General features: G+C 38.6%; 2 pseudogenes; one reads left to right on the top strand and one right to left on the bottom strand.

The window, feature by feature from the left end:
* Positions 1-7,533: 7,533 nt before the first annotated feature.
* Positions 7,534-12,905, bottom strand: LOC148823778 (deoxyribonuclease-2-alpha-like; annotated as a pseudogene).
* LOC148823777 (deoxyribonuclease-2-beta-like) lies at positions 12,904-20,838 on the top strand (annotated as a pseudogene).
* The last annotated feature ends 5,630 nt before the right edge of the window (positions 20,839-26,468 follow it).

The following is a 26,468-nucleotide window of genomic DNA, read 5'->3' as shown; positions in this document are numbered from 1 at the left end:
AGAAATGCAATTTTAATTATGGTCAATTATGGTATTGCAGCCATTTTAGTTATACAGGTCTTGTCCTCAATATTCTCAGTCACAGCAGCATGACACATGGAATATTATCCATCCATTGTCTAATCACTTGATCCAATTCAATGCTGTGGAGAAGGGCTCTGCAATTACCAGAGGTCAGTTTCTTCATTTCTGTTGCAGTGTGAGAGCAAAGAAAATTACAGTCATCAACAATTATACTGCTTATCTGTTTAGTTGCAAGAGGATTATCCTTTCTTTTGGACAGAATATGCATTCGGATTTGTGACCAAGATTACATAATACAAATGCCAAAGCTTGGAACGTCTGAAAAAGACTCAGTGGATGACAGAGGGATCAAATTTGCTGACAAAATGTGTGTTCACTGATTGATCTGCAGAGCCACACGGTCAGGCTGGGTGCAATAAGATGTGGATACAGTCCTTCAAATTCAAATCCCTAGTAAAAAAAGAGAATACAATCCATTTTATCCAGCAGCCATATCACTCTGCAACTCACAACTGGCAACCCACTGAAGCTCAGCAGGTGTGAGCCTGGTCAGTACCTGGTTGTGAGACCTCCTGGCAAAAACTAAGGTTGCTGCTGGAAGAGGTGTTAGTGGGGCCAGCAGGGGGCGCTCACCCTGCGGTCCATGTGGGCCCTAATGCCCCAGTATAGTGACGGGGACACTTTACTGTAAACAGGCGCCGTCCTTCGGATGAGACATAAAACCGAGGTCCTGACTCTCTGTGGTCATTAAAAATCCCAGGGCGTTTCTTGAAAAGAGTAGGGGTGTAGGATTTCCCATTGGCCCTTACCAGTCATGGCCTCCTAGTAATCCCCATCTATGAATTGGCTTCATTACTCTGCTCTCCTCCCCACTGATAGCTGATGTGTGGTGAGTGTTCTGGTGCACTATGGCTGCCGTCGCATCATCCAGGTGGATGCTGCACATTGGTGGTGGTGGAGGGGAGTCCCCATTACCTGTAAAGCGCTTTGAATGGAGTGTCCAGAAAAGCGCTATATAAGTGTAAGCAATTATTATTATTATTATTATTATTATTTTATTATTTTAATACCCTGAATGTATGAAATGAGCACATGCTTGTTTTTAGCCTAGTCTTGCTGACAATCACATTGCTGGTCTGATCACCTGCAGGATACGAGAACTCTGTTTCTATAATATTTTGTCTTTGAAGAACTGGCATCTGATTCATTTCCAGTAGTCTCTGTCATTACTTGACTGTCTGTTGGGAACTGTTAGTCCTGCTTGTGTTTATTCTGCAGTCTGGTGAACAACAGGTCGTGAAATTAAGATCTATTTGATTAATTGTCTTTTATCCACCCTTTATCAGAAGGCTACTTATTCCTGTTTAAGGGTTTGCTGACCAGGAGTCTATCCCAGAATCCCAGAGGTGTAACTCGGCATTAGTAGTATACTTGTCCCCTTGTAGGGTACATACACAAACACACAGGGCGATGTAGACATTCCAGTGAACCGAACAAGCATGTGTTGAAGATGGAAGATGGAGGGAATCACCCAAAGGAAGATTATGTGAAAGCTGGAATCAAATTAAATGACCCCCAAACACGTTCACCAATTTTGTTTCTAAAAAGATAACTTTCTACATTATGCTAAATGATGAATGCACCTTCGTGTTTATTAAAATATTATTCTAAATGATTTTTAAAAATGCTGTTATTTTTATGTAAGAACTGTTTCAATCAAATGCACAAGAAAAAATCAATATTTTAGGAAATGTTGGAAAAGGAAAAGATGATTGAAAAGTATGGAAGCCCGTTTCCGCCAGGGAGTAAAAAAAAAACGCGCTATGGTATCTCAGAATTCCGATTTATTATCTCAGAATTCCGACTTAGTAACTCAGAATTCCGACTTAGTAACTCAGAATTCTGACTTTATATCTCACATTTGCGACTTCGAAATAGCCCATATTTCATTGTCTGTCCTTTTGTTATTGTAACGGATTCGGGTTCTAGGGCTTGTGCCCTCGCCGCTCCCACCCTAGTTTGTGCCTCACTGCATTGGCTCGAACCCAGGTCCTGCCAACTGAGGTACTTTCTGAGTTGCTAAGTCGCAATTCTGAGTTGCTAAGTTGGAATTCTGAAATACCATAGCGCGATTTTTTTACTCCCTGGCGGCAACGGGCTTCCATAGAAAAGCCTGGAATGCAAGTGTAATCCTCACTTAAGGGGAGCCGGGATTTAGAACTGGCTATAGTTGCTCACGGACATAGCGTTGGCTTTATGAACTACAACTCCCATAACGCACTGCTCAAGTTTACGTCACAGTCCCTATTCTGCCTGGCTGTGGTGACCTCTAGCGGGGCCCTCTCAGTTCTGGCAGCTTTACCGTTGATCGTGTGCACTCACCGGCGCGCGCAAGAGGAACTCACACACGGTTTCCTTTTTTAAAGTTTATTTTCTACAAAAATAGAAAAAAAACATGGGAGGGTTTCCAGAGATATGTACAAGTCAGGTTTACAGCAGGCTGGTAGCGAGAGTCTGACTCCTACCCTCGTACATGTTGTTTTCCCCTGTTGAAGACGTTTACTAAAACACCATTTAAACGCGACACAACATAACAACTCAACTAAGAACTTAACTCACAACACACAGACAGTTTTCATCTAGCGACTTAACACAGTTAGTTAACGAAGTTCAATTTCGTCTCTGATAACCCGCAGAGCCCGAATACACTTTTGATACTCTTAAAACAAATATAAACGCGTAAACCTTAAACTGAAACTATGACATCAGTAAACATAAATTTACAGACCTTTTAAAAAAGCCTCATTACTTCAGATCTTACCTAAAAAATTAGAAAGAACCATGGGAGAGTTTCCAGAGATACGTACAAGTCAGGCGTACAGCAGGTTGGTAGCGAGGGTCTACCAGCCTGCACGAGGCGCTGTTCCCGATTCCCGGGCCCAGCTGCTCATCACCTGGTTGCACAAGCTTTGTCTTTTCATTTTCATTACTATATTTTCAGGTTGTGTTTTTCATACCACTACCGAAAAAAAAACATATTTTAGAGGAAGATGTCAGCTTGATTAAAAAAATATTGCTCCTTAAGCCTAGTTCCTTACTGTGCTAATTCTGCCACCTACTGGATAAGGTAATAAATAAAACAAGGAGAAAATCATAGAATATAACACCCACATTACAGGCCAGCGAAGTAAAGGGTGTAAGATGACCAGGGGAAGGGTCATTCATAACAGGTATTTTCGGAATTACCTACTTAAAATACTAGATATGGACCTAAGCAAAATGGCTGCCAAAAAGAATCAGCTGACCGGTATATGGAAAGGGTCTACCCTGAGAAACAATGAGACACAGCTGAGCCGCATCAGGAACAGAAATATAAGTGCTCCGGAGGCAGTGAACAGGGCGGAAGCTGATAAGGTGTATGCAGTTTGGAGGATGAGAGAGGAAAGAGGTTGATGTTAAAGATCGGACTAAGGAGTAACGGACTACTGAAAGGAGAAAAGGTTTATGGTTTTTGGATTGCGGATAGTGGATAAGGATACATCGCGGATTGGCTTTATTACAGACTTTTGGAACTCGGAATCGGAACAGGATTAAGAGAGCGGATTACGGACTGGATTTGGAAGATAATTGGAGGAAGAAACGCCACGAAACTCAGGAAAGAAAAGTGTGGTGTGAGTACTTCTCTCATTTACATAAACTTTCCCCCGGAGGTGCACTGATTGTCACATTACCTAAGGTTGTCTTTTAAAATGTACTTGTATTCCATTAACAGCATCTATTGCATTGCCTGAGAAAACCAGAAATTACTGTTTGTAATTTGTTCGAATTGGGTTCCTATGAAAAAGACTTGTGAAGAAACCCAGCTGGGACTCAAAACCCTTGGTATCTTGTCAGAAGAAGAGAATGCAATGTGCCCCAAGCAGTATGATTTTCAAAACACAGATTTAGTACCAGAAACAAATAATTTGTAGCTATTTTATAAGAACCTTTCATCTTGTGTTTTAATTGTAATACAGTGTAGTAAAATGCACAATGGTTTGGTTTTGGGAGAGAGAAGGAATAGGAGGGAGAGAGGTAAGAAGGGAAAGGAAATGAAAGAAGAGTCCAGAATAGGCTGTAGGCTGTAGAAAAAATGTGAATAGAATATGATATATTCCAAGGAGAAGTCGAAACAAAATAAGACGTTAAAAAGAAATCAGCCTATCACTGTTTGCTGGGAGAATGGATGAATCCTGTCTAATGCTCAGCTGACACCCTGTTAAAAGCAATAAAAGACAATGTTAGTCCTCCGTGGTTAACCTACATTTATGCTGTTGCTTTAAAACAGATAACAACGGAAGAACTGAATGACATGGCGGAGAATATAGTGGCGTGGGTGGCAGTGTCCATTATCAGAGTGCTGCTCCCAGCCATCTCCCTGTACAATGAAAAGAGGAGCCGGAGAAGAGTCTCTTAATCACCTGCTGCAGATCTAATAACCTTGCCTCTGAATTGTGGATGGTGTTCTTGAATGTGTCAACTCTCCCTTGTCAGCAAATAAGCCAATAAGAAAGAATTCCAACCCCAAAGACTGTGCGTCTTAATCAATCTGCAGACTCAGAGACTGACAGTGAGATTTTACAGGTTGTCTCTAAAAGCTTGAACCACTTTCACTGTATGTACTGAGTCAGTGTCAGTCTACAGTCTCCATATTAAATGAGATGTAAAATCTCAAATTGCACTTAATGAGTATGCTTTCTTTAGTGTTTTAATGAGACTTTCTGGTAGCAGAATATATGTAGTGTTTTTTTGTAACGGAATGCACAGCAGCACTGTTTCAGAAGGATATACAAAAGGTAAAATGTACTGTAATATTGTGGTAAAATAGTTGATAGCTGAATGGATATGATTTAAAATTACAGTGGTTTCCAATAGTAAAATAATGTTAAAAGGAAAGAATTCTATAAAGGTTATGAAGGTTTTAATCCATCCATTTTCTAATCCATTTCCAAAGGCATGATATACCCTGAACCGGACACCTGTCCATCACAGCGCACACTCACACCAGGGACAATTTTCGCAAAAGCCAATTACCTGAAGACAACCCAAGCAAACACATGTAGAACATACAAACCCCAGGTCTGAGGATGAACTCATGGCCCCAGTGCTCTGAGACAGCACCACTGCTTTTTTATGCTACTATATTCCAGTTAAATACCAGTCCTTACTGTTGCTTATTTTAGCCTGGAAGAGATACATTATGATCATTTGATACTGGCAAATATTCTTGTAGCACAAGGAAAGCGGTACAAACATTATATTTCCACTAGGGGGAACAGTAGGTTTTTGGACTAAACTGTCCTGCTTTGGCAACACTGTATATTTATGGTATATAAATTAGTTATTTCTGGATAATCACTTCAGGAACTCACTTTATCCCCTGAACAGTAGTCACTGTAAATATAATTTGTCTTTTATTTCCCAAAACAATTCAATATTTCCCACTGTACTGCATATAGTATTTAGCCTCTAGAATTTAATTTGCTCAATGGTAGTCTTGAAGCATGTAGTTAGTACTGTATAGGTACTATCATTTAACAGCATTCATGAGATACATTCAAACAGAATATTAATTCCATATATTCAATTGACTCTTTCAAAGAGAACAACCCTTTCCCTGTGAAATAAGGCTTTTCTCTGTCACTTCTCAGGTGGCTCTGATCAGCTGCCGTTAAATTGTGGCTGTGGGCATCTGTTTCAATGGAGTTTCAACTCCCTCTTTAAGTGTGATATTAGAAATACATCTTTTTTTGCTCAAAAACTGCTTTTTACATATTAAAGATACGGCTATAAATTAATATGACGTTTTGGCTGTGAAGCCTTCTTAAGGTGTGTGGAGACACACCTGAAGAAGGCTTCACAGCCGAAACGTTGTGTTTTCTCTCTTCTCTTTTCAGCATGGAATAAACCCATTGTTCCTTTACAGACTACGCATGCTGACGCAGCTACCCACCTGCACTACTATAAACGAATATAGCATACAATGGCATCTAATTATAACAACTTATACTTGGGATTTTTTAAAGAATCTTTTGTTTTTAATCCACAGCATAATATTACATTATGAAAGACAGTTTTGTGCAGAAAAAAAGCACCTTTACATTTTCCTTTATTTATTTAAAAACTAAGAGCTTTTTTTTAAGTGGTAAGAATGGTAAATTGTGCCATGTGAAGTTCATTTTTCAGTTTCCACTGTCTACATTCCCGGGCACGGTTTATATGTGGGTTAATATTTACCTATCGGATTAGCAAAGGTTAAAATAACACAATTGAAACAGGATGAGGAAATGTGCACACACTCCTCTGACATACTCATGAGAGAGAGTCTTTCCCCGCTTGACATGCTTTGAGCTTATAAAAGAGAGATCACCCACTGGAGAAGAACACGACTGTGAGTGACATCACTGTGAGGTCATAGGCATTGAGCAGGTCAGAAAATCAAGACTGCAAGGGGAGACTCAATCCTACCCAACATTAGAGACATGCCTGCTTTTGCAAGTGCCAGCTTGATAATGGTTTAAGTTCCTCAGATATTTTTTAACTTCAGCTAGGCGTATGGCCTTTGACTTAAAGATCAGTAAATCATTAAGGAATGCTGGAAGGTTTAATTGACTTAAGATATTCTTACCAGATCGAAACACCAGCACGGCACTGTAACCTTATTCTTTATAAAAATGTGAACATAAACTCTCTCTTTTAAAGTGTACAGGCCTATTACAAAGCCAGTCGAAGTGGACAGCTCCACAGAGTAAACAGTCATATAATCCAATGCTTCAAGTTGATCAATAATGTAGTAACTGTACTGTATATGAAGATGTGGTGATTGTTTTTATTTAACCTTATCCATCTGTTCTGAAAAGCATAGGTTGTCTTGTGTTTTGCAATACGTAGTCTGTGGTGTTATTGATTTAGCTAGTAAAAATATATATATATTATTCATCCATTGTGTGGTTTCTGTGTAAAGTGTTGTCAGCATTACACTATTAATGTATTACAAAACTGCTGTGAAAACAAACTTAACACTGGAGATCACTTGCATTTGCAATATTTTGAGAAAAGTGTAGCGTTGAAAGCTAATACACACGTATATTCCCCCAGATATATTCAGTACTTCATTCAAAAAATGTTTTTTTAGATGCATGACTTCCTCATGATACATATCCTTTCTAAATAAATTTTACTTTTGCTATTAAGGTCAGTACTGAATAGTTTAGGAACATGTAAAGGTTTATTCCATGCTGAAAAGAGAAGAAAAGAAACAATATTTCAGCTGTAGAGTCTTCTTCAGGTGTCAGTTCCCGTTTCTTTTCTTCTCTTTTGCAGCCTACGCGTGTTGACGCACTACCTACTTGAGCTACTGCAGAGTTTTCTTACATATTACTTACCACCATTTGCTTTGACTTGGAAAAACTATGCAGTATCTTTTGAAAAGCAGCCCTTTCTTGTTCGTCTATTTCTGCCAGCCACGTGTTACTGGCAGTCCTCAAATGTGTCAACTACTGTGAGGAAGGCCTTCCACACTCCAGGCCTGCTTGTGCACACAGCCCCGCCTCCTCTTCTCGTTTGACTGATCTCTCAGTTCGTGTCCGCGATGCAGGTCCAGTGCGGACCCCCACCCTTCATCACACACCACTTTGAGTGGTCCACCATGATGCCGAAAGGCCTGGCCTCTGGCAGCTGCATCGTCGTCACGTTGTACACCTTGTGCGCCACGGAGCAATTCAACGGCAGAGGCCGATGAAGCTTCCCCCAACTTTTGGCAAAGAAGTCGTCTCCTAAATAGTTAACCAGCAAACCCGAGTAGAGATCTGAAACGGAACAGAGTCACAGGTTCCATGTTAGAATCTGTCCCAGGCACACTTTCTACCCAAGAACAAGTGAATGTGTATTTCTCCCCCCCCTCTCTGAATGCTGTACTGTACTGGCTGCTACCCAGAACATTCTTTTTTAAATCAACACCACCAATATACAGTAGATCAAGTGTGAAGTGTGACATATTGCTTTTGAAGGGCGGTGTTTAAAACTTACTGGATTGTTCCTTTTCTACATAACATTTTTTTAAATGTATTTAAATAAAATATGACAACCGTTTCCAATAACCTTTAAAGTAACAGCAGAATGAGATCCTTGGATCAATTAATCAATTTCTTTTCAAAACTAGTTGAGTTTAATGGAACAAACTGCACGTGTTATTTAAGTCCTGGTTCCTTTCAAGAAACAGCAGGATGAGATCCCTGAATGAACTACTAAGAAATTAGCTAAATGGGCCAAATGTAACCTCTCCTGTTCTTAGGTATTAAATGGTATCTAAAGAAGCTACACAAGTTATATTTTTATCTTTTCTTATGTTTAAATCAACATACCAAGAAAAAAACATTTGTTTTAGATTGTTGTATGAATAAAAGATTGAAATATTCTATTAATCAATTTGCTCAAGAATTGGGCTTTACAGAATGTTAATAAAGCACCTACAAACTTCCTCAGACACAAATCCTAAACCTAAATTACTACTGAATATAAATGAATGCTTTACTAACATCCCATAAAATCTCTGTTGAAAGAAAGCGATGCTATGAAACCTTAAATCTAAAGTGTAACCGCAGAAACATGTAGGAAAGTTCAGTTGCCAGGTGGCAGATTGAGAAAGTTTCACCAAAACGAAGTCTGCTTTTTTATATAAATACATCTTCAATTGGGAAAGGCTTTGGCTAAAAATAAACTGGATATTGTTCCAACAAAATCTTTGTGAGAAAGTGGGTCTTGCTGGCTAGAAACGGCCAACATACAATAGAGTTAGACTTTGTAAAAATAAAATAAATTCAGATTCTGAGAGGCTCAATAAGTGCTTGTTCAGAGTAAATCAGACATTGTTGTCCGAGTTTCAGCAGTGATACATAATTCACTGAATACCAACACCAACACAACAAGGCTGGGCACTTTGGGATATCCAAGCGATCTCAAACGCGTCCGATAACTGCAACCTCTATGACCAGCTGGGCACCAGTGCTCTTGTAGTGTTGTCAGTGAAAGAAACATCATTGGTACAACTTATGCCAACTCCAACACTTAGCATCACTGTGGGGCTGTTATAGCACATATTTTGAAGGAATAAGTACATTTCGTCATCTCTTCCAAGCTGGTACTGGTCTGGAACTGTGATAATTCATAAGGCATGCAAAAAATTAACTATTGATTCCAAATATCTAAAATGAGAAAAATAGCTGATGTGACATTTTCACTTCTCCAGGAACAAACTGCAATAATGAAGCACAGAGATTGTTTATGAATCATGGCAACTGTGTTGTTCACTACTGTTTCTGTATTTCGAATTGGAGAAAAGTTTCTAAAGAAGCGATCAGTTGGGAAAAAAACGTGATCCATAGACTTTACTGATTTTTTTTTTGTAGATTCTAGCTCTGCCTTGGCTTTCTTTTTCTGAACACTGACAGGTTTTGTGCCTTCGCAATGTTGTTTTCCCCCATCTCACACATTGTTTGAGCAGCTTTTGAAAAGAAATGCGAATGAAGGGGGATGTCTGAAGCAAGTTGTAGAACAGAAAAATACGTTTTGTTTAATCTTAAAACCAATATCTGGCATTGGTATGGGTGGTAGTGCCATTTGCATAAGGGAAATTTCAAATCGACTTGCATTTATCAGAAACTTCATGAAAAGGAATTGAGATTCGAGAGGGAAGAAGTGGTGCTCACCGTCGTTAAATCTAGAGTATTTTGCAAAGCTGGTAAAAGTTTCCCCTGCTAAAGATGTCAGGGGCAGCTGCTTAAACCAAGGCTCTTTCCTGGGATAGCATGTTCTCTGAGCCACACACTGAAGGTCTCTGTGGAAGGTTTGGGGGATGTGATAGTCAAAAGAGTATACATGGATATACTGGAGTTGCACAGCTGTAGAGACAAGAATGAAAAATAACCAACAGTAAGCATGGCATTTTCATACATCCAGGTCAAATGCCCCCTTTCTTTTTCCATTAGTTTGGAGAGTTTCCTTTATTTATTTTCATTTGTTTAACTATCCTCCAAGTTCTAAAATGTTGACATACATTTTCAGCAGCCACAATACACATCATTTAGATTTAATTAGAAAGTCTAAGGCTATTTCGGTATTTATTTTCATCTGTATACACAATGAGGTGTAAGTCTATTAGTGTCTACCTATTCTCAGGGTTATATTAAGCATGCATATGAAATTGAACCACTGCAACAGAAAATAGCAGAATAGACTAGTTTTTGCCCCACAGGTAAATTTAAAATAGGAAAAGAACAGGTGCACCAAACCAGAACAAAAACTGCCAATACTTGAATCTTAAAATCTGGAAAAATTGTACCAAAGGCTTTCAGAAAGTGATAGACAGCTGCAATGTCAATGCCATGGACATACTAAAGCTCAGCAATCAAAGTTGTTCAAGAAAAGCTTCACACAGCTGTATGTACATGTGAACGCCTACCTATATCCTTGAAGGTGCTGTATGTGTAAGTCCTGCAGAAGAAGGTCTGTGCATTTTCATGCCAACTGGAGGGCCAGAATGATGTAGAATGATTTTTCACATCTGGAAGCTCCGGGGTGCTGTGAACCAGCCACACTCCTGTCTGTCTGTCTAACATCACAATCCCTGAAAAAGGTCACACAAGATGCATTCAAATCTCAAAATTTGATCGTTTTTGATCCGTCTGGTTTTTCAGTTTCAATGTTTTTAAAGGACAAGTCTGCTCTGTTTGAACAGAGTCCATTATCAAGCCTGCTTCCAGCTGACGAAGTCAATTAATCAATTCAGTTCAAGAATCAAACAAGAACTGTATAATTAATCAAACTAAACAAAAAAACTTCTATTTTGGGCTAGTTTTCAATTCTCTTAATCTGACTTTTGGCTTTTTTGTCCAACCGAATTTAACTGAACATACTTCATGGCCAAAAGTCAGATTAAGAGAATTGAAAACCATAGTCCAAAATAGGACTATTCTTAATCCTATTAATTATTTTCAGTTCTCTGGAACTGACAATTGGCCATGAAGTATGTAGATTTATTTCTTAATCTCAACAATTTAATTTACTGTATTCGTTTAGAAATGGGCTACTGTAAATTCAATTCAATAGAAACCTAGAGCCCAAAACAAGCATCTTTAGTTTTGTTTTACCCAGCAGATGAATCTTTTATTATTAACATCAGTATTATATTGACTTACAGAGGTGTTTTTAAACTCAGTGATTTTCACCAGGAGAAAAAGCTTTGAAGGCAACAGATTTGTTCTTAGCTTATGAGATGCCTCAGTCAAAGAAATGTAAATTGGAAAAAAAACAAATGAACAAAAACAAGATAGAAATATATACTTTAAAGCTTTATGATTCAAGTTTTAAAACCAGAAAACACAGAAAGCTGGTGTTAGTATTCTTCAGACACAGTATATACTTCGGACGTGCCATCATGTCTTGACCATACACAGTAATCATAAAATAGAGGTTTTCTACTGAATCAATGATTTGGACAAAATCTGCAGAATCACACATGTAAATGTTCTACCCTGAAATACTGTAAATTTTAAAATATTTTATTTTAGATATATATAAAATGAACAATTCACATCCTGCATATGTAGCAAACATTGCACTTGGCTTTAATCATAGCAATAAGCAAGCAAACCCAGCAAGTATTACAGATACAATTAAATTGTTTGTTGTGCTGTCTATGATGTTTTTTTCCCCCCCATTTTCTGTGTCCTTCTGTCTTGTACATTATAAAATGTTACTTACCTTTGCTGTGTCCAAAAGATGAAGGAGCAGGTTTAAATGACTTTGGAGGTTGATCGTTGTATAGAAGATACCCAAAGTCCACAGTCTTTTAGGAAGGAATATAAAAAATATCAATACAAAATTTGTATTTGTATTGCACAAAAGGCTTTTGAATTATAAGAGAAACCTGTGAAAATAAACACATCGAAAAGACAATGTATATCCTGACCTCACTTTCTGGGAGATGACACAGATTATAAATAAAGGTTTCTTACCTTTTTATGAATGTAGGACAAAAAAGGCTGCAAAGTCTGCCCCACTGCACTCTTGGAGTCATTCACCAATTTCTTCCCATATACCCAGCCATTGGTATGGTCATCCATGTAGAGGTATCGCAGACCTCTTCCTTCATCGTGGACTGGCAGCTTATACAGAATAAACCTGTATGATTCCAAAAACACATAAAAGAGTATTACATACTGTATACTGCTCTAGAAGTGTGACACTGTACAATGTGTCCTGGGTGTTGGACAGACAGTGTTAACTGTTGTGATCACTAGAAAATAAAAAGGGCACTTAAACAATACTAGTGTCTGTTGCCAGTCTGTGGGTGCACTGGTGCTTCTGGGAGATGAACAGAACCTGTGGCAAGAGAAGAAGGGTCAAGCAGCCTTGATCATTTCTAGGTGATGTAGTGGCCTACAAAGCGAAAATAGCTCTTGTTTTTAGGGGTCGCCCATGTTTGACATGAGCATTGTGGAAAAACTGGAATAATCTTATGCGATTAGAGCTCATTTTCTGCATTTTAAACCAGCAGAGCTCTGTAGAACTGAACTGCAGCAGTTGACAAAGAGTCAACAGTTGACTAAAAGAAGCGAGGCAAGGCAAGCATCTCACAAACATTACTCTCCTCAAGAATACATTCTGGTGAATCGTTTCAAAACGAACTATTGAAAGGAAAAAAAAACTTTAAAATCCAATAGTAATTTCTTTATGACAACAAAAAATCATAGACACTGTACCCTGGATTTACAGATGCAGCCATTCAAAATGCGCGGCACAGGCACGTACCGGGGGTAATTGGCTACGTCATCGCGCATCATGACGCCAGATGACGCAGAATACCGCGGTACGTGATTGGTTGACCGACAGGGGCACTTGTGGTGTGTTGGTCGGTCGTAGAAAGATTTAAATGTCTTTACTGTGCCCGTTTAAGTATTGAATATTTATATGGAATTTTACCACTGAAGGGAAATCTTAGTAGCTGAGCATAAAAAGAATAGGAGCATACTGTAACGCGTGTGAAGGCCATAAACGATATTAATTTTGGAACATAAACATACAGTACATGGCTGGTCTCGGTACTTTAAAGAAAAAATACACACCAGTATTCCATTTCTCCCTAAACATTTTAAGCATCGAAGTCTTTAACTAACGTGATACCGGAGTCAACAAGCATACTTTTAGAATTTGATTAAAAGGGAATATAATATGGAATCGCATATCTAAAGAAATTAATAACGATATAATTATATTCATGTACCGCAACACAAGAATAGTACACGCTGTACGATGTCTGTTGATAATGTTTCTGTAGGGCTTTTTCAACAGTCCTCATGTGACCTTGCCAGTGGCGCTGTGGGTTAGGTTCCTAACTCACACATCACACGTTGGGTGTTTGAATCCAGCTGGAGCCATGACTTCTTTTTTTAACAAACATTTCTTTGAAAAAATAAAATAGAGTTAGTGTTAGGGTTACTGTCAAACTAAATCAACAATTGATTTAAGGACGATCTGTCAAAGTGCAATGAAATACAATATTGTTGTTGTTGTTATTGTTGTTTTTATCCTGTAAAGCGTTTTGAGAAGCCACCTTTAAAGGCGCTATATAAAAGCGCTGATTCTTATGGAATGTGTTTTCTTTCTTCTTTTTTTCAGCATGGAATAAACCTATTACTTGATTCTTACGGATTCCCGGTTCCACCGGGGATTAAAAAAAAAAACCCATGGAATCTTGTACAGTATCTAAGGAAATAGCAGAATAACCTTATTCATGCACAAACAGTGGCATGTTACATTATTAATTTGGGTGTCTCCTCTTGTCAGAAAGCTATAAATTGCATTTTGAGTGCGGTTTTTGACTTTTTTTAAATTAGAACCCATAAATAAAGCTGATACTGTTTAGACTTTTAATTATTTAAAACTGTATTACAGCAGCACAATGCACAATGCAACGTAAATCGCTCTTTGTCTTCTGCGTAATAATGTTCACCTCTCTGTCCAGCAAATTAACAATAGTAATAATAATGAACTTTATTGTATATGGCGCCTTTAAAGGTGGCTCCTCAAAGCGCTTTACAGGATAAAAACAATAACAACAATACTGTTAGGCTGGGCAAACGATTTTTATTTTTTTTAAAAAAGAAATACAAAATGAGATATAATGATGTGTTCCGGCTTATTATGTAAACTGTATGTTGCTGTTATTGGTATTTTAAAGAAAAAATACTGTAAAATCCTGGGTTAGGTACAATGTTTCAGGCATTCATGTGAAGGACAACAGAGCTTTCACTGGCCGATTATCAAACTTTATTGATAAATCAAAAACAAAAACGATCTGACCAAACCAGAAAAAGAAAAAAAGAATAACGGACACAGCGCGAGCCTGCATTCTCTCCTCAGCTGTCCACACCACACTTTTCCCTGGGTCAGAGATTAAATAAGACTTCACTCGCACCAAACAAATTACCACACACTGAACACTGAACATGTTAACCCAAATATGTCTCACAATACTTTTATGGTACATTACTTTGCTAAAATGTATTTAAAAATAAAAACAATTACAAACGCCAGCAGAGAGAGAGACACACACACAGTTCTTCATTGTCAAAAAGTAATTATTTTTTACTTTGTCAGCACCCAGACAAACGCAAACGCGTTATTAATGAAATGCTTTTATTCATTCTTAATCGAACTCACAAGTTGTCATCTGCTGTTGAAGCTCTGTGACACTAGACTCACACATGGCTAGACTTGACTATTTAACCATGAGATTATGTTTATGTTTATTAATCTTCCTTGTTATGCACTGAGAATGATAAGCACCCCAAACACGAGGGCGGCGTAGCGGTCGGCTCTGGCTTTCCCATCTTTACCGATGCACTGCAAGTACAACCCCCCCTCCTTCTCTTGAGTGATGGGCAACAGTTGGATATCTGGGAGAATTGTTCGTTCCACTGGCGTCTGTGAATTCCGCTGTGTAAACGGTGCTTCCTGAGGGGAGACAGACGGCGGGGACAGCGTCAGCCAGGTCCTGGGCGGTAGTGAGCAGAGAAGCCAGATGGAGTGTCCTGAGGCGGTGTGTGCTCTGGGGGGGGCAGAGCTTCCGCCAGGCATTGCAACCTGCGCAGTGGGGGGAGCCACTCACCGGGAGACAGCTGCTCAAGCGTTTGACTGCCGGTACACACTGTCTCCGGCTTCTGCATCTTCACGAGTGTCTCTAACCTCCCAATCCTCCCCTGTAATGCGTCGTACTGCTCCCGCTGCTGCCGAAAAGTCTCCATACAGGTGCTGCCTCTACAGGCTGGCACCCTTGAAAGCTGCACGTATGCGACTTCAATTAACACCAGTATTAAATGTATTACACTGTATTAATCAAGCCTTGTTTCCTTGATAATAGTTTATCTGTTCTTGCATATTGACATAGAACTTGAACCTTATTGCATGTACATGTACTGGTACAATGGAATCCTTACTTACAGAAAGTTAGGATAGTTATGATCGGGTGTGAATGAGGAATGTTGAATGGTATTGAATAGTTTGACTTTTGTGAAGGCAAATCCATGAGAATATTTTGTGCTCTAATCCTGCATTTAACATGATAAATCAAGTTAAAATAAGTTCCCAGATGCTTCCCTAGTTAATCTACTGTTCTTATCATAGTTTACTACAGTAAGCAACACTAGATCATAACCTTGTCGTGTGGTTTGGTAAGCCTTCAAACTAATTTTCTTGAAACACATAATTACAATACACTGAATAATAGCAGAATAACATCTTTTAACTGGATTTGATTGCTTTCAGAGTTCTTTTATAAGGATTGTGCCTTTGTTTCTAGGTTAACACTGTCCTTTCATTACAGAAGTATCATGAGGTCCAAGCAAATAAACACACATGCACATATAAGTGACAAGTAATAGGTTTATTCCATGATGAAAAGAGAAGAGAGAAAACACAACGTTTCAGCTGTGAAGCCTTCTTCAGGTGTGCAGGTGTGCCTTCTTCTTTAGCACACCTGAAGAAGGCTTCACAGCCGAAACGTGTTTCTCTCTTCTCTTTTCAGCATGGAATAAACCTATTACTTGTTCCTTTGAAGACTACACATGCTGACGCAGCTATCCACCTGAACTACTTGCACATATAAGTGTTTGCAAGCCTGTATCTATATATTCCTGGTAATATACTTCTATTTATGTAGTAAGAAAGCAATCAGAAGAACTATTTATAAAGTATTCTTGGTAAAACTCATCAAATCATCTCACTTTTAAATAACTTAAAAAAGTTGCCTGATCACTTTCTTCTTGCCCCTCTTTTGATAAAGAGGTATTGTTGTTTTTTTTAGGATAATGAAATCATTGTGAGAAAGATGTTTTAAAGAATTCTACAGTATATTTTAGCAAGTTAGCGAGATAACACTAGTAAGGACCCTGATAATTAGATACTAGTTATTTTTGTTTGGAAGTGTATCTTAGCATTTCATAGAACAGCTCAGCATGGCATAGAAAGTGATGCATTTGTATCACTATATTACGAATATTCTTTCAAAAACATCATCAATTTTTCTATATTAAAAATTCTACAATAAAATCAGTATAAAATTAACACGGATTTATTGTTTATTAGATTTAATGTCTGCTAAAGACTTATAATTATTCATTATAAAAGACCGTGTTATGGCAATTAGAATTTCGAAAGTAGTGGAGTATAAGTGGCTCAGCACTGGGAATACACGTTCTTTGATGGGCTGGAAAAGTCCTGTACATTACTGTGTAGGGTCAATAGGTGTATGACTGTGTAAGAGAGGTTGGACAAACCTGGGGTCAAAGGTCATGGGCGTGAGAAGAAATGTACAGATAAAATCGCCAATTCTAATTTGGGTGGGTATAAAATTGCCACTACTACTAGTACTACTACTAACCAGGCAGCACAGACGTATAGTGGTTAGCATTGCTACCTTACAGCACTGGGGCCCTGGGCTTGATTTTGGACTCAGGATGCCATCTGTGAAGAAATTGTCTTTTCTCCCAGGGTTTCCTCTGGGTGCTCCGGTTTCCTCCCCCGGTCCAAAACTATACTGGTTGGCTGATTGGCTTCTGAGAAAAGATTAGCTCTAGTGTGCGCTTCAGTGTCTGTATCTGCCCTGCGATTAATTGGCTTCTTGTCCAGGGTGTCACCTTCCTTGTGCCCATTGCTTCCAGGGATAGAAACATCAGAATCATCTTTATCATTGTATAGTGACGGGGACACTATACTTTAAAAAGGCACTGTCCTTCGGATGGGACATAAAACCGAGGTCCTGACTCTCTGTGGTCATTGAAAATCCCAGGGCGTTTCTCGAAAAGAGTATAGGTGTTACCCCAGCATCCTGGCCAAATTTCCCATTGGCCCTTACCAGTCATGGCCTCCTAAGAATCCCCATCTTTGAATTGGCTTCATTACTCCGCTCTCCTCCCCACTAAATAGCTGGTGTGTGGTGAGTGTTCTGTGTACACTTTGGCTTCACATTGGTGGTGGTGGACGAGAGTCCCCAATACCTGGAAAGAGCTTTGAGTGGAGTGTCCAGAAAAGCACTATAAAAGTGTAAGGAATTATTATTATTGACCTTTTCAAAGTACTGTGTTAACGGTAATAACTTGCAATCCATCATCTACTGACTCTTCATAAATCGATAACTGCTGTTCATTGCAAGTATGAATGAATAGAATGTGATCTGTTATCTCGGTGTGTTGTAATATCTCTTTGTGTGTCCACACAGGAGTCCTACACTTTGACCAGACTCAGGGTTTCTGGCTCAGTCACAGTGTCCCCCACTTCCCTCCATTCCCAGAAAGGGGGTACAGCTGTCCGTCCTCGGGGAAACTGAACGGCCGGACCGCGCTCTGTATCACTTACAAATCTACACAATTCCCTCAGATAGGTGCGCAACATAGGGAAGCTAGCATAGAAAAACAAAACCGAAGCCCTCCAGCACCTCTGTGGGCTGTGGGTGTTCCGGCCCGGGTATAATGGTTACTGTTGTAACAACATAAGGTGTTTGCATTGCAAGTGAGAGGATGCGATTTAGCCAACAATAAAGTTGTTTTCCTTTCTTTTTCCTCAGCCGAGCAGCTGTTGTATTATAACCCCCGCGTGTACAACTGCTCCTTGCCTGAAGTCTTTCGCCACGAACTGCCCAGAATGAGCTGCATTTGCGAGGGCTCTGTATAGCCCTGGGTGCAGGGAAGGAGGATGGGGAAACTGCTGTCAGCTCAGGGAGAAACCTTCCTCAGCCTTGCCAAGTCTCGCTTCTTTGTGGATGGTGAGAGTGGTTTTCTTTTAAGACCATGCAGACTGTACAAAAAGATCTGTGATGAAACACCCACTACAATCTGACATATCAGCTGTCCTTATCAAAGGTTCTGTATCAGGATATGCATTTGGAATCTTTTTCCTGGAATTGAGCATTTGTTTGGTCACGTAGGTTTCCCATTGATTCTGGAGCTGGTTAAAGTTCAGAAACCTTCCTGGACAACACTGATTTTCATTCTGCACTGAGGAGAAGAGTCGGATAAAAACAGTCGACTCCGACTCTCGAAACGTCCAGAAATACATTCACATTTAAAGATGTTGAAATACTCCATGGTAGTTATGCTTACGTTCCAGTGATTTGCAATTCACCAGTGTGGACAAGTGGCCCCTTTGAACTTACTCAGATTTAATGTGTTGTCTTAGCGATGTATTACAGTCTTCTGTCCTTGCAGTCGTCTGTTGCCAGGCCACTGCCAAATGCATATTCATTTTTAGCACGTATTCTCTTCTTTATGGAAGTGTGGAGGCAACCCAAGTAAATGCACTTTTAAGTCCTAAAAACAAGCTAGCTAAATTCCCTTTGAATTCCTGTGCTCTCACATTAAAAGTGTGGCTTGGTTGTCTTGAGAAGCATGGCAGAGACTTCCATCACCTTTCACAGGCCACAAAATTGCCCAGATTTTGGTCCTATTAAAAACATAGCTCAGTCCTGCACACCTTACTGTCATCACAACCTCTGCTGCAATTGTTATTGTAAAGATTGCAAATCCTGTAAAGCAATGCGACTGCAAGATGCTACAGATATTTCAGAACCAGTGAGATACTGTACATGCAACTTCCTGGTCATAGTTTTTACTCTTTACAGCATGATGACGGGCTTTGCTTATATTTTGGCCAGTGGTTGCATGTACAGGTTTGCAAAAGGCCGCACATTGTTCAGAGCCAAACATGAAAATGACAAAAGAAGAACGAGACAAATTACATGTTTTCATCCCAGACAAACATTAAAAATAAAATGCGGACAGCGAAAAGGGAAAACAATTTGGTCTTGACTTTATTCAAAGCTATCCATTACATGTTACAATGAGTTTATATAATGGTATATTAGCCACCAATATAATACATAAACTGAAACAAACTTTTCAGATTTGGCAAAAAACAATCTTAGTTTGATCATTTTTAACTAAGCTTAGTTAAAAATCAATTTCAGATTAGATGCAATAATAATATCAGAATGGAAAAATATTGAAACCATACAGTATATGTGTCTGTTTTCATAATCTTGCAATAACATAAAACATCATATTCAATAGTATATCACCAGCAATAAACTGCAAAGTGTGTAATATTGCTAGAAGCAGAATACATCCCAAGAAAACAAGACCTAGGTCCAAAATAATCATTTAACAGAGTTCGCATAGTTTTGAGATGAAAAACCCACTCCACCTACAGTGAATCATCCATCAGTCTTCTAACCACTTTATCCACTATAAAGTCACTGGGGAGCCAGAGCCTATCCCAGCAAGCAAAGGGGAAAAGGCAGGATACACACTGGACAGGATGCCAGGACATCACAGTGCATACAGAGACAAAAACACACAGCACTTACCCAAGAGTCCATTTTCCCAAAAGCCAAATAACCCAACTAGTCTGTTGTTTCTGGACTGTGGGACCAAAAACCGGAGCACCCAGAGGAAACCCCTGCAAACACGGGGAGAACATACAAACTGCACATTTGTAGTTCACATCTGTAGGGCAGAAACACATGTTGCGCTTCTAAAACTGTCTTGCTACAATGGCTTTCCAATCACTACCAGTAGCTCTTTTATGTTGTTCTGTTGTGATTGTTATTAAAACATAAAAAGTTCTGAAAGAACTTAATTGGAAAACAAAGCACTGAAAACCATTTAGTAAGGGGAAATGTTTCATTATACAATGTGAAAATGGCAGTAAAATTAAATTCCAGACCGGTAAGAGCTTTTTTTTTACTTTTCACAGAGTGTTTCCTTTCTCTTTAAGCCAAGAAAGAGCCCTGTCTGGAGACCCATTGTAGATGCTGTTAAATGCCTTATATTTCTACTTTGTTGACATACTTGAGGGTTGTCTTTTACAGACATCTACACTGGCTGGGCTGCTCAAGTTTTAAAGACTACTCTGTTGACGGAAACCTGGCAACGAAAAGAGCATGAACTGCCTTCGAACTGCTCCCTTCCTGAACACGTTTTAAATATCAGAAGAATTAAACTGCCGGGACCTGTGGAGTTCTGGTCTCACTTTGATCATGCCAAGTGGTGTGTATCCCAGGAGTATGGAGACCAGTGGATCTGCATTGGAGATCTAAACAGAGAGGACTGCCAGCAGTGGAAAAGTGGAGGACTTATTTGCTCACAAAACCCTGTTATCTACCACGCTTTCAGGGGGGCTGTGTCCTGGTTTGTTAGGTGCAGAGACATGTTTAAACTGTAAGAGGGGGAATGTTTGACCCTGTTGTTGCAATTCAGTTACGCTGACTCTTTCTGTATCTATTTGTTGCAGATGCAGAGCAGTGTTAATTGCGCTCAGGTTTAGCAAATGCTGTTTGATATTTTGAAGCTAATGTTTGCTGAAAAGCAAGAAAAAAAGTTGCTCAAATGCAAATGTGCTTCTTTCCAGAACAACTAAAATGTATAGGTTTAAACATGGGTTGATGGCTAACACAAAAGAAGAAACACCCAACGACTGCAATTATCAATCCATTCATCTATTATCAGAAAGTAGTTTTTTTTCCTGTGAAGTGTAGTGGCAAAGCTCTTCATTTAAAATAAGAGGACACTGGTTGTAAATGTCAATCATAATTACGTTGCACAAATGTTTTTTCTTTATAGGTTTGGTTGGGTTCCCACCAGCAGTTCTGTGAAATCTTTCCTCATTTTGTGCTTTTGTCTTCTGTTGTGTGAATCCCATCTACAGCCAATAAATGATGGTGCTCGCAGCTCTGAATATATTAAGATTAGTGGAATTCCTGGTCTACCAGCACTCTTTTGTTGTGTGCATCTAATCTATAATCAATAAGTTAAGATAACAGCATATTATTTGCTGAGGTACGCAGATATTCCTGACTTCCATTGTTGGTGGAGCTGGGTCATATTTGCCTGGGAAAAAATGTGCACAACATGATTTCGTCTAAAAAAACGTTTCTACTAGCATCTTGTGCTGTGTTCCTCAAATGTCTTATTTTTCCTGTTGGCACTGTTTTTCTTCCCGTTTTCTTCTACCACCTTACAATGTGCTCACAAATTATTGTCACCCTTAATGAAGAACAAAAAAACCCATATAAAATAAACAGCACAGATAATGACTTATATTTTATATACCCCAAAACTGGGTAAACTAGTGAAAAACATTGATTTTGTTTTCTCTCAAACATTTCTTAGTTGATTTTTAAATGGTGTGTTGAGGATCATTGTCATGCTGGGAGGTCCACCAGAGACCAAATCATGCTGTAGCTTTCTGGCATAGGCAGCCAGATTTTTGCCCAGAATATCCTGATATTTAGTAGATATCATGATACCTTTGTCCTTAACAAGGGCCCCAGTGGCATCACAACCACAACACAACATCAATGTTCCACCCCCATATTTCACAGTGAATATACGTTTTTTTGTGTGAGTATGCATCCCTCTCCAACGCCAAAAGTACTGGTGGTGTGAGTGGCCACACACTTCAATTTTGGTCTCACCTGACCATAGCACCGGGTTCTAGTCAAAGTCCCAATGGCATTTGGCAAACTCCAGACACTTCAGTTTGTTTCTTGTTATCAGTTCCTTCTGGCAACCCTTCCAAATAGCTTTTTGGCATGGATGTACAATCTAATTATTGATTTGGAGACTCAAGGACTCCAAGATGCAACCAGACTCTGCAGTTCTCCAGCTGTGACCCTTGGATTCTTTACCATTTGTGAAGATCAATACTAATTTGTCTCTTAATTTGTCACTTCTTTGCCTTTCCCCATGGTGGTGGATGGCCAAAGTTTTTATTATGTGTGTTTACCTCTTTTTATACCCTGGTGAAACAGCAAGTCCAGAAAATGTTCCTTTTGACTGAGTTATATTTAAAAAAGCAGAACTTCATTTCAGATTTTATTTTGTTCAGTTTCCTTAAAGGAAAGTGGGGGATCTAATAATTGTGACATTAATGTTCCTGGAAAAAACATGTATTACTCATTTTAAATATTTGTTTTGAAATAATTCCCATTGTCTGGGCATAAGATAGACTCATTATCTGTGCTGTGTATTTTATACAGGTTGTTTTGTTCAACTTTATCAAGGGTGCCAATAATTCTTGAGCCCACTGTACCTGCTTAGATAAATAGAATCACTATTACACACCAAGAAAAACACTCAAAACACTAACTTCTGTTCTTGGAACTATAGTGTTCAGTCCAATTTTAATGCATCACTGATATTTGAAGAAAGTGAAAACCGCTTTGCACTGTTTGGAGATGATTGCTAAGATCATCCAGGTGGATGCTGCACATTGGTGGTGGCGGAGGGGAGTCCCCATTACCTGTAGTGCAATATAAGTGCAATATAAGTGTAAGCAATTAATTATTGAGCTTAATTTTGTGGGTCTGTATAAACAAAATTGCAAGTAGGATCACATTTCAAATATTGGTCTGACAAAGTGTAAACCCAGAAAAAACTCCCCTTATGCAAAACTGGGCGAAGGGACTTATACCTTGATCACAGCTGCTTCCTCAATGTGCGGTTTTAAACTTCCAATTTTGATAAAGTTCTAGCCCAGGAATGTTAAAAGGTTACAAGTGAGAGAAAGATATTCTGCACATCTTTTCTGTTTGGTTGATAGTAACTATTGATAAAAGATTCTTTGTAACACTCCTGTGATTTGGATTGCACAGCATGTCTTTTCCATCACAGACTTCAATTTCATTCTCTCCCCCCATGTTGAATGTGAAGTACTGTAGCTGCCCGAGTCCAAATTCTCAGTTCTTTTCAGGATTTTGAATACTCAAGTCTCCACATCTTCAATCCTCCAGCCAAAAGTGATAAAGTTGTTTTAACCTCTCAGTTTACAGCACAATACTGTACCTTTCAATGTGGGAGTTATTCTGGTTTCTCTTCCTTAGACTGTTTCCAATGTCAATTATTGTAATGCTCTTCTAATATAAGGACTCCTACATTTTATCTTTAGCTTTCCAATATGCCCATTTCTAATATACAATGAAGTCATTGTTCTCTGTATTAAAAAACAATATGAATACAAGCTAATAAAAGGAAGACTGAAATAGCGGTTTGAGACAAGCCAGCCTCTTCAGATCTCATTAGGCCCCAGCATATGGACAAGCCACAACAGAAAGGAAATACTGCAGAAAAAATTTAAGTCACAAGCTGCCCCACCACCAACAACAACAACAAAATCCTCCCATAGAACTATTTATAAACTGTACCAAACCTAGGCTAATTGACACCATGTGAGAATGTGCCTCTCACCCTTAACTAATTTGCTAATTCACCCCCACGTGGGTCTACAGATGCAGCCATTCAAAATTCGTGAGGTATTTCGCGGCATACCCCGGTGGGCGTGTCACAGTATCACGCGGTATGACGCAGTTAACGTGGTGTCACGTGGTTAACTATCCGGCGTCGCCTTGTAAAACCGCCAGGGGGAGCTTAACCTCTCATGTACAGCATTTGAGCCTTTAATTTTGAACTGTGTATTACAGCATGTTAATCATCAGTCATTAAAATGTTGGTATATTTTATGAAAGCAAGATTGCTCAGTTGGACAAAAGTACACAACCTACCTTTATCAGAAATATCAAAGCCTTTACTGAAGATATTACTAATAGTATTAATAATGGATGACTTTGCACAAGCTGTATACTCAAAGTATAATTTCTTTAGCACATTTGTACAAGCACTTGGAATCTGTCCAAGCCATACTTTGTCAGGCATTTTGTTTTACTTCAACGGGCATAAAAACTTCCTTGCTTTTAACAGGGCGTTTCATAATTTCTAGCTACGAAAATGATTTAAAATGCGACACCTATCATTCAACTAGAGCTTAAAATATCACAAGGAAAAATACACACCGGTATTCCATTTCTCCCTAAACATTGTAAGCTTCGAAGTCTTTAACTAACGTGATACCGGAGTCAACAAGCATACTTTTAGAATTTGATTAAAAGGGAATATAATATGGAATCGCGTATCTCAAGAAATTAATAACGGTATGATTATATCCGTGTACTGCGGCAGGGCTGTGTAGGGCTGTTTCGCCTACTTGTTCATGCGAGCTGTCTTGTAGCCTACTGGTCTACGTGCGTGACTACCAACTGGCAGGTTGTGTGTTCAAATCCAGCTGGTGCTGGACCTTCCAGTTTTATTTATTTATTTTTTAATCACGTAACACAAACATATTACCGTATGCAAACTGTACTGTATACAATATGCATATGTATATTTAATGTCTTAACTGTGCCCGTTTAAGTATTGAATATTCATATCTAATTTTACCACTGAAGGGAAATCTTAACATAAACATACAGTATATGGCTGGTCTCGGTACTTTAAAGAAAAAAATACACACCAGTATTCCATTTCTCCCTAAACATTGTAAGCTTCGAAGTCTTTAACTAACGTGATACCGGAGTCAACAAGCATACTTTTAGAATTTGATTAAAAGGGAATATAATATGGAATCGCGTATCTCAAGAAATTAATAACGATATAATTATATTCATGTTGCAAAAGAACTGCAACGGACATAAAAACTCCCTTGCTTTTAACAGAGCGTTCCATAATTTCTAACTACGAAAATGCCAGGTGAAAGGATTTGTAAACATATTTTGTTAAAGCAAGTCAGTTTTTTCTGCAACACATAAAATACATTTTTCCAAGAAAGTTTAGCCTTTGTCACTAATGAAACCACTAAATAAAGACATAAATATAGAAATCTTAAGATTTGTTTTATTTAATGTTGGTAGCAGGATGAACTGTCAGAGTGTATATTTTGTCGCAAAGTTGCTGCAAGATGTTAACAGTGAAAAAGGTATTTAGAAATGAGTTATTTCAAGATGAAAAAGAAAACATACACGAAACATGGTTTCATTACGACCAGAATCGGTCTTGAGATATTTTTAACTTGATTTACAGTATTTGAGAGGTATGTCTTAACACCGATACTACAGTGCTTAAGTACTGCTCACGTATATGTTTCTAGGTTTATATTATGCATTTCATACGGTCAAATTACTTTTGAGCAACTAATAAGAAGCGCGAAACGGTATGCGTTTTACTTTCGTTTTGTGCTGGGAGCCATGGATTGATTAGAGATATCAAGTACATACAAGTCATTTTTTAAATGTTGTAGTTCGTCTTGAAAAAATGTTACGAGTACATCATCTATCAACAATCACACAGGTTTTGTTTCCATATTGCGGATTTTGGTTAGGTATTATCAAATCCAGTGGCGTTGTTAGTTTACTGAGTCCCATGTCACATGGTCTGTGATTGAAACCGGAAAAACCGGTTTAATTCGTCACAGCCAGCACTCTTCAGGTGTGAGGGTCTTCTGCTCAGAATGAAACGCTAAAATGTTTGTGTATATTCTAATGGTAGTGGGGGCAGGGTGTGTGGGAACAGGTTTGGTTGAAATTGCATTGGAGATCTATGTTCTTCACACCTGAAACATTTTCTCTGAAAGCATTTTCTTCGCAGTTTAACCGATCTTGTTACAGCATGTTACAGTTTACTATTATTAACCATATTAATTTTAAGTGCTTAATGTAAAATCTTGTAAAAATATATTTTCATTGTTCAAATATACATTAAGTCTGACTATCATATAATAAGTTAAATACAAAACTAAAGAAAAAATAGGGTTAAATATAATTCAAAATATTTTGCTAACAATGTTAACTGTTTATGAATAATAAAATGTATTAACTAAGGAGTAGGATGGCACAGTTGTTAGTATGTTTTTTGTTTTGTTTCTTTTTCATAAATACAACAGTAGTACCTGATGTCTCAGTGGCTTTCAAAATTAAATTATTTCTCCCTAAACATTTTAAGCATCGAAGTCTTTAACTAACGCGA

Source organism: Atractosteus spatula, chromosome 11 (genome assembly GCF_055471065.1).
Source record: "Atractosteus spatula isolate fAtrSpa1 chromosome 11, fAtrSpa1.hap1, whole genome shotgun sequence".
NCBI classification, from domain to species: domain Eukaryota; kingdom Metazoa; phylum Chordata; class Actinopteri; order Semionotiformes; family Lepisosteidae; genus Atractosteus; species Atractosteus spatula.
The sequence above is the reverse complement of the archived record's forward strand: the minus strand, read 5'-3'. Positions and strand labels throughout refer to the sequence as shown.